Source organism: Vulpes lagopus, chromosome 16 (assembly GCF_018345385.1).
Source record: "Vulpes lagopus strain Blue_001 chromosome 16, ASM1834538v1, whole genome shotgun sequence".
NCBI lineage: Eukaryota > Metazoa > Chordata > Mammalia > Carnivora > Canidae > Vulpes > Vulpes lagopus.
Window position 1 is genome coordinate 14,103,712 of NC_054839.1, and position 17,648 is coordinate 14,121,359.

Sequence of the window (17,648 nt, forward strand, 5' to 3'; positions counted from 1 at the left end):
TGTAGTGCAGGGACCCAACTGCTTTTGTTTTGGGACCCCTGAGAGTCAATATCTGCATGACTTTTCTCTAAGGGCTAGAAGTTTCTCCAATACTGAAGGCCATGTGCTCTTTCCAAGAATCTCAAGAGAAAGGTAATGGAGGGAAGGGAAGAGTATGATGAGAGGAAGCTAGAGAGGTAAACAAGAACGGGACCATGCAGGATCTTGCGCTAGAAGATCATGTAAATGCAAAAAAAATGAACAACGCATGATTCCTATCTTCTGACTGGTTAGTCTATGTGAAAGAATTGTTATGAATCAAAGAAATCTTGCTAAAAGATAGTCCATGTTCTTAACTATGTTCTTTTCCATTTAATAGTCTTTAAAGAAAAGGGAATGTTCATCAGACCTCAGAGTCACCAAAATATATCCACTATTGTCAAAGATTCTTCTGGGGCAGCTGATGTGCAAGTGTTCAAGTTAATTCCTACTGCCTACTGGTTGACCTGATACATGAAAGGTATAATTCCGACAGGGGATAATTTTTTTTTTTAAATCACAGCTCCTCTTTATATCTCATAAGAGAATTGGCTCAAACACTTGACTGGGTGCAGGGGCGATCTAGAAGCAACAGTACTGCTGCATCAGCCTTGGATGGGCTGCCTCCAGAGTCCTTTACACATGAGAGAAAAATAAACTATCTTTTCTAGGTTACAGTTATTTCTGTTTTCTATCACACTACTGAATCTAATCCTGTGTGATATACCCAGAATGACTTTCCTTAGATGATGAATACTGAGTATGTTATATGTTTGAATATATACAAACCAATTACTTATAATTGTCTGAAATTGAAGATTAGAAACAAAAATATATGTTCAGAACAAATAATTTGTTTAGTAACAGTACTCCAGACTTAGGTAAATATTGAAAGTTTCAATTTCTTAATATAAAATTTATTAAGATCTGTTCACTATTAAAAGATTGAGAAATGGCTTTTTTTAAAGACAAGGAAAAATGTTTTATATTTCAGAATTTAAGCTTTACCAGGCCAAGAATTGTTACCCATTTTATTTAATAATCTTTCCCAAACATGTCTCATGTAGTGAGAATTCAGTAAACATTTGCTGAACAAATGAATGAGCATACGTAACAGGGCTGAATTATTGCCAGGGCGAAGCAGAAATTTTGCTTCATTATTATATTAATACAGGCCCAGTTATTATATGTCTAATTTTTATAGATATATAATGAAAATATATGCACATAGAATATATATTTATTTTAAATTAACATTTAATATTTATTTTAAAGTTGAATGTAATTTAAAGGTGAGTTCATCAAGGCAGATTTTCTCAGTAGAAAACACAGAACAAGCAAAGGCTAAGGAATAAATATACCTGATCAGCTCTATAATTCAGAGCCTTGTGGGTCCTCATAAGTGCCCAGAATTTAGATGCTGGGCAGTAGGGTGGGAACTGCACTGAAAGTTTAACTAAGATAAAGACATGACCAGATCTACACTTCACATAGATGAGGCTGATGGCCATGTCAGAGATGGGTTCAAAGGAGGCCAGAGGACAAGTGGAAGGCCTACTTTATGAAAGTTTCTGCAAAGGACAAGAGAAAGAGGTGGGATTGAGAAATATTTGGAAGGCAGGTCCATCAGACTTAGTGATCAATAGTAGGATCAAGGTGAAGGACAGGAAGGGATCAAGATGTCTGGGCAATCCCTGGATGGCTTGTAGGACCACACAATGAGATAGGGAAATATAAGAAGAGGTTGGGGGTGAGGATGTGGTAATGAGTTCCAAGTTTTAAACTTGATGCTTAGAGGATATTCAATTGGAAATGTTTTGAGCAGTTAGATAAATGTAAAGTTTGCTTTAGAAATTTATAAATATCGACAAAAATTTCCAGGTACATATGTACACACACACACATTCTTATTCAGAGCTACACATAACTATTTATGTGATGATGCAGTTTATCTTTCAGAGCTATATATAGATGAATTTATCAGTAAATATTGTTTTTATAAGCTTATATGAGAATGGAGTGCATGTTCATATATTGAATATATACATATGAAATAGAAATAACTATCTGCAACTTTATGTAGATATTTCATAAATATAACATATACATCTTGATATTCTAAAAGGTTACAGTAGGTGTCAGTATATTCTAGACTGTTAACTGAAAAGTCACCATGGTAAAAAGAAATTGGTACATCATTATTCAAAATGTTTAAATTCAATATTCTGAAAAACTCTTAGATTAAATAATATAAAAGATGAGAAGTTCATACAAAAATTTGGAAGGAACGAAGAGAGAACCTCAGTTGGATAACACAAGAATGCTAACCAGGAGCTAAAGCTTCTAAGGTCGTACAGCAAGGCTTCACCTAGGACACACTGACTCCAGGATTCTATAGCCTCCACTTGGGGTAAGTCTGGGAAGCAAGTTTTGGTTGCCATGTTGTGCAAATTATTTTTAAAAGCAAGCAATTTTCAAAAATATTTTTCTTTGATGAGCACATTTTCTGTATCAGGAGTCAAAATTTACTATCAAATTCCAAGGGAAAACAGGGAGGAAACCTCTTATGAACCTAGAAACAGAGTCATCTTGCTTCAAAAACTTCTTTTTGAGTTTTCTATTTCCTTCTCAGCAAAATGAGACAAGGAAGATTGTGTTATGTCTCCCCCTTGCGGCTATAACATGTATCATTAGGCATAGAGCACTAAAATTCCTACTGGAAATATTTATTTTCACTGATTTAACCTAAAATTTGTTGTCCAAATCATTCCCTTTCATCAGAACCCTCACTTGCATTTTCTATACCCTTCCCCACACACTTAATAATTATTAATTATCTCAACTAGCTGTAGCTTTTCCAATGTTCAGTGGGCTAAGATTTATACTTTAAGCAGAGTGCAATTTGGAATATAAAGTTTAAAAGATTATCTTAAGTAACTCCTCTACAAGTTTTTTGTTTGTTTGTTTGTTTGTTTCCATTCTCCTCCTCCCCCAAAAGATGTCTATTTTTTTTGGGAAATTTAAGAATTAACTAGCTGAGTTTTGGAATATTTGAAACTTTCACCTTCTCAGAAGCTGAATCTCTGGCTTACATGAAATGTCTACATCAGTAGCTATGTACATGACTTAAAAAGTTTTATTTTTTTTTAAGATTTTATTTATTTATTCATGAGAGACACAGAGAGAGGGCAGAGACATAGAGGGAGAAGCGGTGTCCCCACGGGGAGCCCGATGTGGAACTCCATCCCAGGACCCTGAGATCATGACCTAGCCAAAGGCAGATGTTCAACCACTAAGTCACCCAAGTGCCCCGACTAAAAAAGTTTTAAATTCTCAACTCTTTAGCACTGACCAACTACTGTGCAAATCAGGTGCCCTTCAATCCTTGTCATCCCTTATCAGCCTCATCTCACTGCCAGGGTAGTGATGGAAACAACATGGGGTCAGGCATCATGTGGCAGATCCATCATAAAGGCTGTAGTCATGTGTCTGCCATGCCCAATGATCAATATACTAAGTAGAAACAAATGTAGCATGAAAATGAAATATTTCTTTCAGAAAGACATCAGACTTGAGATGCAGATTGTTCATGGTACCTGAGAATATGCAGGTTATATTGCTTAGGATCATGCATAGAATCTTCTGAGATCAGCAAAGGACAAGATATCTGTAGTTAATGTAGTAAGAGTGATATACTTTAGGTTGTGACAGTGGGGAGGTCACGGGTAGGCAAGGCAACAATCAACAAAAGTTTGTATTTTAAAAAAGAAAATAAGTTATTGTTTTACCATATAACACAAAGGCTATACATCTTGGAGAGAAATTCTTTCTGAAAGGCAGCTGTGAATCTCTAGGAGGGAGGAAAGATGCTGAGATTTTCATGCTTCTCGGGATGAGCCAAGCATTAGAACTATATTGAAAAACGTATCTGAGAAGGGAGACCCTCTACCCACTTAGACTCCCCATTTAAAATCTTCATTAGATTGGAGATATGCCAGGAAGTGGGTTGGTGCCGGTCCAAAGACAATGATTGGAGCACAAAAATGATCATACCATAGAGGAAACAAAGTCAATCTTAAAAGATTTCTTCTGCAGTTTGGAAACATAAATAAGGGCCATTATTAAAATATTTTTATATATTATTATTGTATTAATAATAAATTTTAAAATAGGTCCCAAACTCCTCTAGGACAATGGTTTCATGGGACAGACCTCCTTGAGACCAAAGCTGTTATGAAAGTTATTTTAAAAAGTTGTTTTTCATTTCATTTTTTTCATCCCAAAGATAATTAAGACTTCATATAAATAAATAAATTCATGGACATGAATTATGGACAAAGAGGGAAGTGAAAGTAGTCTCTGTGTAGAGTGAAGATCTGATATGGATTGGGGCTCCTGGCTTGTGATTGTAGCAGGCAGGACTTTCACAGGCTGACAGGGCCGTTTTGTGGCAGCGACATCAAAAATCCTCTGCAGAAGCGTTCAGCTTCTGTGGACATCGCAGGGCCTGACACTAGGGGGCAGACAGGTCTACGTTTATGGTTGAACCTTCCAGAAACAAGATTGAGGCTTCAAATAATTGTTTGCAGACCTGATGAAAGAAGCAAAAAAAAAAAAAAATCTGAAAAATGAACCAAAAACTTTGGCAACCCTTTAAATTAAAAAATAAAGAGACAAAGGAAAACTGGTCTTTGTATTTTTGCTCAATTCAGTAAAAACTCTGACAACTAAGCGGATGTGTATGTATGCCTATGAATAAAACACACCAGTGAAATAGTGCTTAGGGAAGAAGATCCCAGGACAGGATGAGCGAGATGAAAGACCCAGGCAGCAGGGCACTACGCCACACAAGACAGCCCTATTGCTGAAGCCAATGTGGCTGGAGGACAGTGTTGCAGGGGTGAGTATCCACATGAGTTTAGAGAGGTGAGCAAGGTCATTCTTGCAAGATCTTGTAGTCCTAGAGATGTCCGGGTATTCCCCTCTTTGGCTGTACAGATACCTTTGTAAATGGTACCAGGTTTCTTGGGGAAAGGATAGGGTGATGGTGATACAGACAAGAAGCATCATCATGGCCCCTGTTGGAGTAAGAACAGATAGGGTAGCTTGATAAATGGAGTCCTGGTCTAGGCCAGCTCTCAGTGGGTCCACGGATCACATAGTGCTAATATTCTCAGTCCCCAAATGTATAGCTGAAACGAACACATGTAGACTGGAAGAAAAAAATATAGGAAAACTTATACCTTGGAAATGTTAAAAATAAGAAAGCTAATATGACTTCCAGACAAGTATTGCCAGAAGTACACAGGGAAATGTCATGATGATAAAGAGTCATTTCATCAGAAGTACATGAAACTATAAATGTATATGCCCAATAATGGAGCTCCAGAATACATGAAGCAAAAATTGACGAGACGAAAAGGAGAATAGAGAGTATGCGATCAAAATTCAAGACTTAACAACCCCCCCCCTTCAAAATTGGTAGAACCAGACAAAAAGTTGGAAAATTTATCGAAGATTTTAACAGTGTTACTCATCTTGCCTTATACTCACAACAGCAGAACATTTGATCTTTCCCAGAGAACAAAAATGTTAGCCAAGATAGACCATGTGCTGGTCCATTAAATAAAGTTTAAAGCATTTCAAAAGATTACAGGGTATGTTCTCTGACCGTAATACAACTAAGTTAAAATTAGTGACAACAGTGTATGTTTTTAAAAACCCAAATACTTGGAATCCACTGGTCAAAGAAGAAATCTCAGGAAATTGGAGAACATTTCAAACTGCATAATGATAAAAAGATAATATATCAAAATTTGAGGGATGCTGCTAACACAGCACTAAGTGGGTGATGCTTATATTAGAAAAGGACAGGGACACCTGAGTGGCTCAATGGTTGAGTGTCTGCCTTTGGCTCAGAGTGTGATCCTGGGGTCTTGGGATTGAGTTCCGCATCGGGCTCCCTGCATGGAGCCTGCTTCACCCTCTGCCTGTGTCTCTGCCTCTCCCTCTGTGTTTCTCATAAATAAATAAAATCTTTAAAAAAAAAAAAAGAAAAGGACAGAAATTTAAAATCAACGATTTCAATGCACCTTACAAAGCTAGAAACAAAACAGTATCTTTTTTAAAACATAGGCTCCATGCTCAACATGGAGCCCAAATCAGAGCTTGAACTCATGACCCTGAGATTAAAACCTGACATCAAGAGTTGGACGCTTAATGAACTGAGCCACCCAGGTGCCCCCAAAATAGCACCTAAATCTAATGAATTAGAAATGAAATGGTAAAAATAAGAGTAGAAATCATTGTAAAAGGGAAAAGGCAACAATAGGGAAAATTGAAACCAGAAGACAGTTCTTTGAAAAGATAAATGTAATTGAGAAATTGTACTATACAGGAAAAAAGACAAAACAAAAAATAAATATTATGATTGAAAGAGCATCTCACTTCAGATTCTATAATACTAAAAAGGTAGAAAAAGGGAATAATATGAATAACTTTGTGACAATAAGTTTAATACACTCAAATGAAAAATAAATTCTTCCAAACCCAATGCAAAATAAATAGAAAATTTTATTTAGGAGATTGAATTTGCTATCAATAACTTTCCCCAAAGAAAACCTCAAGTTCAGTTAGTTTCACTGGTGAATTCTATCAAACACTCACAGATGAAATAACAGCATTTTTAACTCATTTTATGAGTTTTTAACTTTTTAACTCATTTTATGAGGCTATCAGCGTGTAGATACCAGAACCTAAAAAAAGAAGATTTTACAAAAAAGAAAAATTGTAAGCCAGTATCTTTCAAGAACTTACAAGTGAAAATCCTTAACATAATATTAGCAAAATGAATCTACAATATAAAAAAAGGTATACTTGTGGAATGTGCATACTTTTATAGTACCTCAATCTAAGCACATATTATATATATAGTATTTTTGTTGAATATTTTATACTAAAAAAGTATTCCTTTTTTAAAAAAAAGATTGTATTTATTTATTCATGAGAGACACAGACAGGGGTGGGGGGGTGGGGGGAGAGTCAGAGACAGGCAGAGGGAGAAGCAGGCTCCATGCAGGGAGCCCGATGTGGGACTTGACCCCAGATTCCAGGACCATGACCTGAGCCGAAGGCAGGCACCCAACTGCTGAGCCACCCAGGCATCCCAAAAAGTATTCCTTTTTATCTGAAATTCATTCTTAACTGGGAAGTCTGCATTTTTACTTAATACATCTGGTAACCCTATGAGTTTGAGATGCCTGGAGACTTCCAAATGGTAACATTCTTTAGGCAGTTGGAATGTATGGGTTCACCATGCAGTTTCAACTATTTGTGACCTAGGAATTAATGTTCCTCAGGAGATATAATTCTGAATATCCGTGTAAGTTGAAGAGTACTCTTTGGTCCCCTCATAGCAATGGAGTGTCACCCTCTAGCTATCTTCCTACTGCCAACCACTTTGACCAAAACATAGTCCATATCCAGAAGCAAAGATTGTCATCATATCCTTCTTATCAAAGGAACTTCTGAGATCACAGGACCAAGTAAGAAAAGTGTACTGATTGATCTTGGAAAAGTTCCATAATGTACCCTAAAACAACATCTTAAAATTTAAGTGAAATATATAATTTAGGTGAGATGTATTAAGTAAAAATGCAGACTTCCCAGTTATGTCCTGACTACTGAACAAAACAGAATTTACTAGAATATAAAATAACATTTTCAAGGAAGAGTTATTTTTAAAAATCCAAATAATTGATGCATCTAAAGACAATTACAATTTAAGGTATCCCATTACTTGCTTATGGGATCATTAAAGTAATTAATGATTTTACCCTGATAATTGCTGAAAGCAGTAATCACAGCAAAGTTTCAAAATAGTAGGATTTTTTTTAAAGAAAAAAAAGTGTACAAAGATCACATCCGTATTTTTCTGGTTTACCAGGGTGGTTTGTGCATTTTCTCTGCCTTTATGGTGAAGGCAGGGCCTGAACCCTGTCTGGTTACTTCTGCATTCCCAGACCCAGCAGAGATGCTCCGAAGGACTTTGTGTGAATCTCATTTCCATTGCCTTTGGTCCCACCTGTAAATAATAGTGCCTTCAGCCTCTGCAAATTCTCTCCTGGTTATTTTTAAGTATTAGAGTATGCCTTGCACATGCCCACAAATAAGTTCTCTTCACTCTTATCCTGTGGCTCTGGCTATTTCTAGAACCTCATGCTCTTGTTGAGCCCTTGTGGCTATGTGAGATGAGAATGACCCCACCCCCCCACTTCTCTTCACCCCTAATTCCTCAGTCTCCCTCCCGGGACTACTGCCTCTGACCTATCAGGAAGGCACCAGGCTGTCTGAAACTTCCTCTGTGCTCTGTAGAAGTGGGGAGACATGTTCTCTCTTTCTTTAGCATAATTCTTTGTCTTTATGCCAAAGCAACATGGTTGTACCCAATGACTTTCAGAGATTTTAGTAAAAAAACTCTCATGCTCTCTCCATCATGTTGATTTCCAGTGGATGCTGAACATTCCTGCTGAGAGGCAACAGTGACATCTGGTGGTAAAGGGAAATATTTCCAGGAACTACTATTTTTTTTTTCCTTCAGAGTTTATGAAACTCTACAGTCAGGTCAAGATAACATTACCCAATAAGAACAGATCTCATTCCTGACTGGTAAAAATCATTTTATTTTTAAAGTATTGTATATTTTTACTGTCTAGTGTATAATATTCACTATTTCAGTAACTACAGGAGATTCTAACCAAAATGGGTGAGCAGCCTAAGGATCAGAAACATAACAGGGATGTCTACTCTCACCACTGCTATTCAACATAGTACTAGGAGTCCTAGCCTCAGCAAGCAGACAACAAAAATAAATAAAAGGCATTCAAATTGCAAAGAAGAAGTCAAATTTTCCCTCTTTGCAGATGACATGATACTATACATAGAAAACCCAAAAGACTCCACCCCAAGGTTGCTAGAACTCATACAGCAATTCAGCAATGTGGCAGGATACAAAATCAGTGCCCAGAAATCAATGGCATTTCTATATACTAACAATGAGACAGAAGAAAGAGAAATTAAGGAATCAGTTCCATTTACAATTGCACCCAAAAGCATAAGATACCTAGGAATAAACCTAACCAAAGAGGTAAAGGATCTATACCCTAAAAACTACAGAACAATTCTGAAAGAAATTGAGGAAGACACAAAGAGATGGAAAAACTTTCCATGCTCATGGAATGGAAGAATTAATATTGTGAAAATGTCTGTGCTACCCAGGGCAATGTACATGTTCAATGCAATCCCTACCAAAATACCATGGACTTTCTTCAGAGAGCTGGAACAAATAATCTTAAGATTTGTGTGGAATCAGAAAAGACCCCGAATAGCCAGAGGAATATTGAGAAAGAAAACCAGAGCTGGGGGCATCACAGTGCCAGATTTCAAGTTGTACTACAAAGCTGTGATCATCAAGACAGTGTGGTACTGGCACAAAAACAGACACATAGATCAATGGAACAGAATAGAGAACCCAAAAATGGGCCCTCAACTCCATGGTCAACTAATATTTGACAAAGCAGGAAAGACCATCCCCTGGAAAAAGGACAGTCTCTTCAATAAATGGTGCTGGGAAAATTGGACAGCCACATGCAGAAGAATGAAACTGGACTATTTTCTTACACCAAACACAAAGATAAACTTAAAATGGATGAAAGACCTAAATATGAGACAAAAACCCATCAAAATCCTAGAGAACACAGGCAACACCCTTTTTGAACTTGGCCACAGCAACTTCTTGCAAGACACATCTATGAAGGCAAGGGAAACAAAAGCAGCAATGAACTTAAGATAAAAAGCTTCTTAAGATAAAAAGCTTCTGCATAGCAAAAGAAACAACAAAACTAAAAGACAAACTACAGATAAGATAAAAGACAATCTACAGAAAAGCTATTTGCAAATGACATATCAGATAAATGGTTAGTATCCAAGAACATATTAAACTCAACAGCAAAGAAACAATCCAATCATGAAATGGGCAAAAGACATGAACAGAAATTTCACCAAAGAAGACATAGACATGGCCAACAAGCACATGAGAAAATGCTCCGCGTCACTTGCCATCAGGGAAATACCAATCAAAACCACAATGAGATACCACCTCACACCAGTGAGATTGGGGAAAAGTAACAAGACAGGAAACAACAAATGTTGGAGAGGATGTGGAGAAAGGGGAACCTTCTTGCACTGTTGGTGGGAATGTGAACTGGTGCAGCCACTCTGGAAAACTGTGTGGAGGTTCTTCAAAGAGTTAAAAATAGAGCTACCCTACGACCCAGCAATTGCACTGCTGGGGATTTACCCCAAAGATACAGATGCAGTGAAACGCCGGGACACCTGCACCCCGATGTTTCTAGCAGCAATGTCCACAATAGCCAAACTGTGGAAGGAGCCTCGGTGTCCATCGACAGATGAATGGATAAAGAAGCTGTGGTCTATGTATACAGTGAAATATTACTCAGCCATTAGAAACGACAAATACCCACCATTTGCTTCGACGTGGTTGGAACTGGAGGGTATTATGCTGAGTGAAGTAAGTCAGTCGAAGAAAGACAATCATTATGTGGTTTCACTCATATAGAAAATATAAAAAATAGTGAAACGGATTATAGGGGAAAGGAGAGAAAATGAGTGGGAAAAATCAGAGAAGGTGATAAAACATGAGAGACTCCTAACTCTGGGAAATGAACAAGGGGTAGTGGAAAAGGAGGTGGGTGGGGGGATGAGGTGACTGGGTGATGGCCACTGAGGAGGGCACTTGATGGGATGAACAGTGGGTGTTATACTATATGTTGGCAAATTGAACTCCAATAAAAAAATAATACAAAAAAATGGGTGAGCAAGTCAAGGAATTGACTAGAGGATCCCACATTCTTAAGATTACATTGAAAAATATTAATTTACCAGATGTTTTGATACTATGTAGGACAAATTTCCACTTCCAGTTCTACAAAGACACAAAACAAACAAATGAACAACAAATCTGTATCACACTCAACCATTGTGATGTAGAATCCTGCTTAGACATATGGACTCTTAGAGCTATGGAGTCTGCGTTCCAATCCCAATTGTGCCAATTAACAGCTATCACCTTAGCAAGTAAATTTCTCTGTGGCTCAGTTTTCTTATCTACAAAGTGAGGATAAAGATAATAATATTTACCTCATAGCATTGTCATGAGGATTAAATGAGCTAATATGTGCAAGTAATGGTCTCTAAAATATAGTAAGGACTCTATGAATGTTAAGTACCATTATCTTATTTAAATAGTGTTATTAAATGTTCCATATTAATCCTGACTATCTGGAGAACACGTAGGGGTGAAATAAAAGAAACAACTCAAGAAATGTTAAATATTTCATCAGAATCAGCATGAAATCAGACTGAATCAGCCAGGCAATCCTAAAATTTACCGACCTTTTTGCCAATGTAAAACTAGAAATTTTTTGCAGTTTTGAAGTTTCACAAATTATTTTCTTTTTACTGCCCAGTGGATATACTGAAAAGGATCAAGAAAAAAAATAAGAAGTCATTTTTTGCATAAAGATAGAGTTCTGTTTCTTTTAGAATTCCAAATGAATGGTTTTATTTTATAATTTTAGAGTAGCTTTATACTCTCAAGATGAGCAAGATATTAAATCTTATCTTAAATATAAGCAGATCCCCAAGACTAGCATATGGTAAATGGCATCATTTGAATCACGTTAATGGAAACTTTACCTAATATAGGAAACCACTACAGTAGTGTTTTGAGACTTGAAACAAGGCATGAATTAAGAATTAAGAATACTTTGTCCCCTACATGAAGAGGGAGAAAAAAAAATTCAGAACTATTACCATAATAACAGAAAGAGTTACCCAAGGTCAGTGCAAATTTAGACTATACATCTCTGTTGTTTTAAGACAGAGGTTCATTGGGGTGCCTGGTGGCATAGTTGGTAGGCTACTAACTTTTGGTTTTGGCTCAGGTCCTGATCTCAGGGTCATGAGATCACTCTGCCCTCAGTGCAGAGTCTGCTTGGGTTTCTCTCTCCCTCTGCCCCTCCCCCACGTGTCCCTCACTCTCAAAGGTAAGTAAATAAATCTTAAAACAAACAAACAAACAAACAAACAAACAGAGATTCACATATCCCGGGGACAGAACTATGTTGGGGGTATACAGACTCACAGGGAAACAGTGGTCCTTGTCAACGCTTTTTTTAAAATGAACAATTTAAGTAGTTTTTCTTTCTTTCTTTTCTTTTCTTTTCTTTCCTTCTTCTTCTTCTTCTTCTTCTTCTTCTTCTTATTATTATTATTATTATTATTATTCTTTTTTGCCTTTCTAAGTTTTTATCAAACATATGCACAAATAAAATTTGAATTCCATGGCTCCATTTTATCTAACGGAATGATTCAGGTCATTTTCAGAATCACTTTGAAATATTAAACTGATGTAAAAGGGCAAACAGTGATGCTGTTTTATACTAAAGTGACTTTAAATCTGTTTCAAGTAAAAGAAAGAGAGATAGAGAAACAACCTATCAAAAAACACTTGTCCCATAAAAAAATTCAAACACCGAATTTTAATGTGCTCCAAGCACAAGCTTAAACAGCTGATTGACTGAGGTTAATCCAAATGTTCACAGTATTTGCAGGAAAGCATCGAAGTGAGGTACTTGGTGTTTTACTATTTTTTGCTTAATGTATGAAATGATTCTGATCAATTTGTAAGGAATTTCATGGTGAAATATTGAAGTGCATGAGTTTGTTGTCTGGTTCTAATTAAAGTCGCTTTCAAATGGGAGAAACAAGCAGGTGTCTGCAGGCAGGGCCCATTAGTGATGGCAGCCCTACTTCCAAACATGCCAGCAGTCACTGCTTTGTTCATTGGAAATTTTTTTTGGGAAGGCGTATATTCAATGGCTAGTAAAAATAGAACAATTGGCAAAACTTTTTTAAAAGCAAGCAAAAATTATCCCAGATGGAATGCTCAGCTAAGCACAGGTTGTCAGTTCTCTGGCTCATTCTGACCAGCCCTGCAGATGCCAGGAGAGAGGTGAAAGATACAGCTCTATAAAATGCAGAATCAAAAGAGAGAGATAACTGAAATATTTCAAAAATTTTACATTATATATATATATATCTTTAAATATATATAATACATGACATGTACACACATACATAGAGTATTTTGTATATACATATATGTGTGTATATAAAAACATACAATATACAGAATATTATCTATATGTGTATATATTATACAACTAAATTACCATAACTTTGAAAACCTCAATGAAAAAGATAAATTTCTAGCAAAAAATGATTTTTTTAATGGCACAGGGAGAAATCAAAACAGAAAATACAAATGGGCTAAAAACCATTTAAAATATTGTCATTGTAGTAATCAAAAGCACATGCCAAAAAGTTTGTATTCCACCAAGTGGGGATACAAGTACATCCCACCAAGCTTTTATTCTTATTATTTTTTAATAGATTTATGTATTTATTTGACAGAGAGAGTGCAAGCAGAGGGTGGGGCAGAGGAAGAGAGAATCCCAAGCTGACTCTCTGCTGAGTATGGAGCCTGACATGGGCCATCCTAGGATTCTGAGATTATGACCTGAACTGAAATCAAGAGTGGGCTGCCTAAATCACTAAACCACCCAGGCGCCCTTCCACCATGTTTTTAAAGAACAGATAATCTTCACGGCCTTCTACAAAAATAGAAATCGAGGATTCTTTTTAGTCTTTCATGTAGCCATCCTTGAATCTCTGCTAGTAATAATGATCAATAAGAAATCAATAATAATCAATAATAATAATAATCAATTCTCATACTGAAAGATTATCCCAACTTTCTCTACAACTAGTTGCTTAGAGTTTGACTCCTGCATCCATATCCAAGGCCGTAACACCAGCCTGGGTTTATGTGTCCTTTACTCAACCCACTGAACATGGAAGGTGTGAACCTTGTCAGAGCTGCTGATCCAACTAAAGCCAGCGGATGTATGGCTGCATCTGTCAGACTTTATTCTTGATAGAATACAGTTCTTGATCTGTAGATAGACATCCTGAGAAGTTTCTTAGCAGGAGGGTTTTATGAACCCTATTATTTCAGTAAATTCACGTTATGTCCTACACCAGCTCAGTCTATCATCCATAATGTAAAGCAGTAAGAATCACCTTCCAACCTGGGAAGTGTGGGCTGAATTCTGGCTAATTCATCCAATGCAGACAATTTTCAAGTGGTCTTTTTTTATAAAGCACACACATCAGCTAAACCAACTTACAGCTGTAGCTTGCAAAAAATGCATGCTAAAGTATTGCCTGAACCAGGCACTTTTCTTATTATAGAATTGTCCTTGGCCCTAATTCACCTAAATATGTAGTGTAAGACTGCTATTACTATCCGTTAAAATGCTTTTGAAGTTATAAACATTTACTCATTTATACCACATTCTTTTATATGATCAACTATAAAGGACACTAAGTTCATGATGTGAGGGAGAAACTAATGAATAAGACAGATGAGGTCCTTGCTTTTATGGGATTTGTGTGCTAATGGGAGAAGACAAATAAATAAGTAACGTAACACAGTTTCATTTAATAAATAAAATAAAGGGAAAAAAGCAGGGTAATGAGAGAATGACTTAATGGGCCTAGGGCAGGAGGTTAGATACAGTGATATGGGAAGACTTCCTGAAGGAGGTGGCATTTGAACCAAAATATGCTGAATACTGAGAGTTATGGGAATATCAGGCAAAAAAAATTCTAGACAGAATGATCAACAAACCTAAAAGGCCTACATTGGAAATGAGCTTACTGTGGTCTAGAAATATCAACAAGGCCAGAGGGCCTGGAAGTAGTGAATGAGGTAGATGATGGTCCAATCCCACATGGCCTTGCACGGGATCCTGGGAAAGATTGAGACACAAAGTAATATGCCTTGATGCCAGCTAATTTTAAGATAATTTGTTATTACTTATGAATTATTATAAGAAATGCTTCTTAGATTTCTTCCTAGGCTTACAAGAATCTTCTATAGTCCTTTTATGTGAGTCAGTTTCACTAAAGAGAGAGGAGAGAGGTCAGAGTGAAATAATTATCATGAGACTGGTGGACAAAATCCATCTCCCATAAAAAAAATCAATTAACAATTTCAGGTGAATGAACATGGTGTGTGTTTTGTTTTGTTTTGTTTTGTTTTGTTTTGTTTTGTTTTTAACAACAAAACAATCTTACAAATGTGATTTCCTATAGTAGACCATTTTAGTCTCAAGGACACATGTCAACCAAGTCCTGGAACTGTTAAGAACCCTTTCAAGATAACAGGAGAGCCCTTTGACCTCCTCAGCAAATAGATGGACGCTCACTCACAAAGACCAAATAATAAGCAGAGATGTCACTTAAGTTTGTGGGTAATGAGTATGTATATAGATTAGCTACATTCTCCTATTATATATCTAGCAACAATTAATGCTGGTTGAATAGTTTGTCTTCTTTCCAATATTTGAAAATTTCTTACTAAACTCTGAAGGCAGGCATGTGGTTTCCAGCTTCAGCTACTTTTTCTGAACGAGCGAATGTAGGGTTCATGATTTACTCTTTCTACAGAAATTTGATTTTATTTTAGTTGTAGCAGAAACCCATTGGAGGTTTCTGAAGCAGGAGAGCAATATGATATAATTCATATTTTAAAAAGAACACAACGTCTGCTGTCTATGAAGTGGATGTTGGGAACTAAGAGTGAAAACAGAAACACTGATTAAGAGGTCATGGAAGCCTACTAGGTGTCAGAGGGGGCTCAGACACAGGTGGGTAGATTGGTGATCAGGGATCAGATTAGGTAAGCATTTTGGAGTTGGAGCCGATAAGATCTACTGGTACATTGGTGGGCACCAGGAAGAAGAGGTTGAAAGAGTAGAATCATGAGTTCAGGATTTGAGGTCTGACCAGTTGGGTGTTATGATAATGGGATGGAGAAGATTTTGCAGATGTGTAGCAGAATCAGAATTTCTGGTGGGTATCTGGAATGTAGAATGGTTCATGAGACATCATGTTGGAGATTATTAATACATAGTTCATTATATGCTTTTGGTAATGAGGGTCAATTTCCGGGCAGATGTGAATTAATTCTGTGGGATTGAATGGGATTTTCTAGGACAAGAGTGTGGATAGAGAAGAGATGACTGGAGTGAGCCCTGGCTCATTTCAGTGTTTGCAGGACAGAATGGCAGAAGGATCCAGCAAAGCTGCAAAAAAAGGAGAAACCAATGAGGGTGAAGGAATTCCAGGAAAGCACAATGTCCCAGGAAGCAAATGAATAAACTATAAAAAATGTATGAGCTTGAGAGATTGCCCCTGGACATGGGAGTCTGTGTGTACTAATCAGGACAGGCCCAATATGCTGCCAGAACAAATGGTCCACCAAATATTCATTTCCCACTCATGCTACATGTGCAGCTCGGGTTAGCTGGGGGCCCTGCTCATTGTAGTTGCTCAGGGACAGAGGCTGGTGGAAGTTTTTTTCTGACACGTGCTTTCAGGATTGGCAGGACAGGGGAAGGTGTGATCATGCATTGGCTCCTAAAGCTTTGTTTGAAAAGAACACAGGCTGCTTCCTTTCACATTTCGTTGGTCAAAGGAAGTCAGGGCCACAGTTAACTTCAAAAAGGTAGGCAAGAGCAATGCTGCCATGTTCCCAGCAGATGAAAATCAGGTACCTGTAAACAGCCCTAGTGACGATAAGGCAGTGGATTGCAGATGATAAGTAGAAGTGGGATGTCAGTGGTGCTATTCACTGCTTGCAGACATTTAGAGACCAGAAAAGGTTTTAAAGAAGATTGTTCAATGTATTTGACCTATCTCAGCTTCAAAGCTAGCTCAAATGGGGGACTTTCATCCATGTCATTTCACAGGAACAGTGGAAAGTTGAGGATTGCTAAAAGTTCCAGTGCTATCTCTTAAGACACAGCTTGGCTGTGTAAGCATGACACCATGCCACCTGAGGTATGAGTTCCTGGTCCACTGCCCACGTATCAGGGCCCAGACAGGAGATCAATATTTTAACAGAGGGAATTTGTTGAATCGAATTCAACAGAATTGTTGACTGGATAAAAGGCGATGAACTATAAGAAGAAGTAAAATAGAGGGATTTCTGGGTGGCTCAGTGCTTGAGCATCTGCCTTCAGCTAAGGTCATGATCCTGGGGTCTTTTTTTTTTTTTTTTTGATCCTGGGGTCTTGGTATGAAATCCCGCTTTGGGCTCCCCACAAGGAGCCTGCTTCTCCCTCTGCCTATTTCTCTGCCTCTCTCTCTGTGTCTCTCATGAATAAATAAATAAAATCTTTAAAAAAGAAGAAGAAGAAGAAGAAGAAGTAAAAAAGAGCTTTCAGGTTTAACGGGGCAGCGATGGTGGACGGCAGTTACCACCATCATGGTGGAGGGAATAGTGGACAAGGAAGGAATTTGGAAATATTGAGGAAGGCCCTTTAGAGATGAAATTCAGGTATCTGGGCTGAAGGAGTGGTCAGTGGACAGACAGGCTCCTCAGAGAAGAAAGTCGCTGGAGATGACCTGCTTCTGGAGCT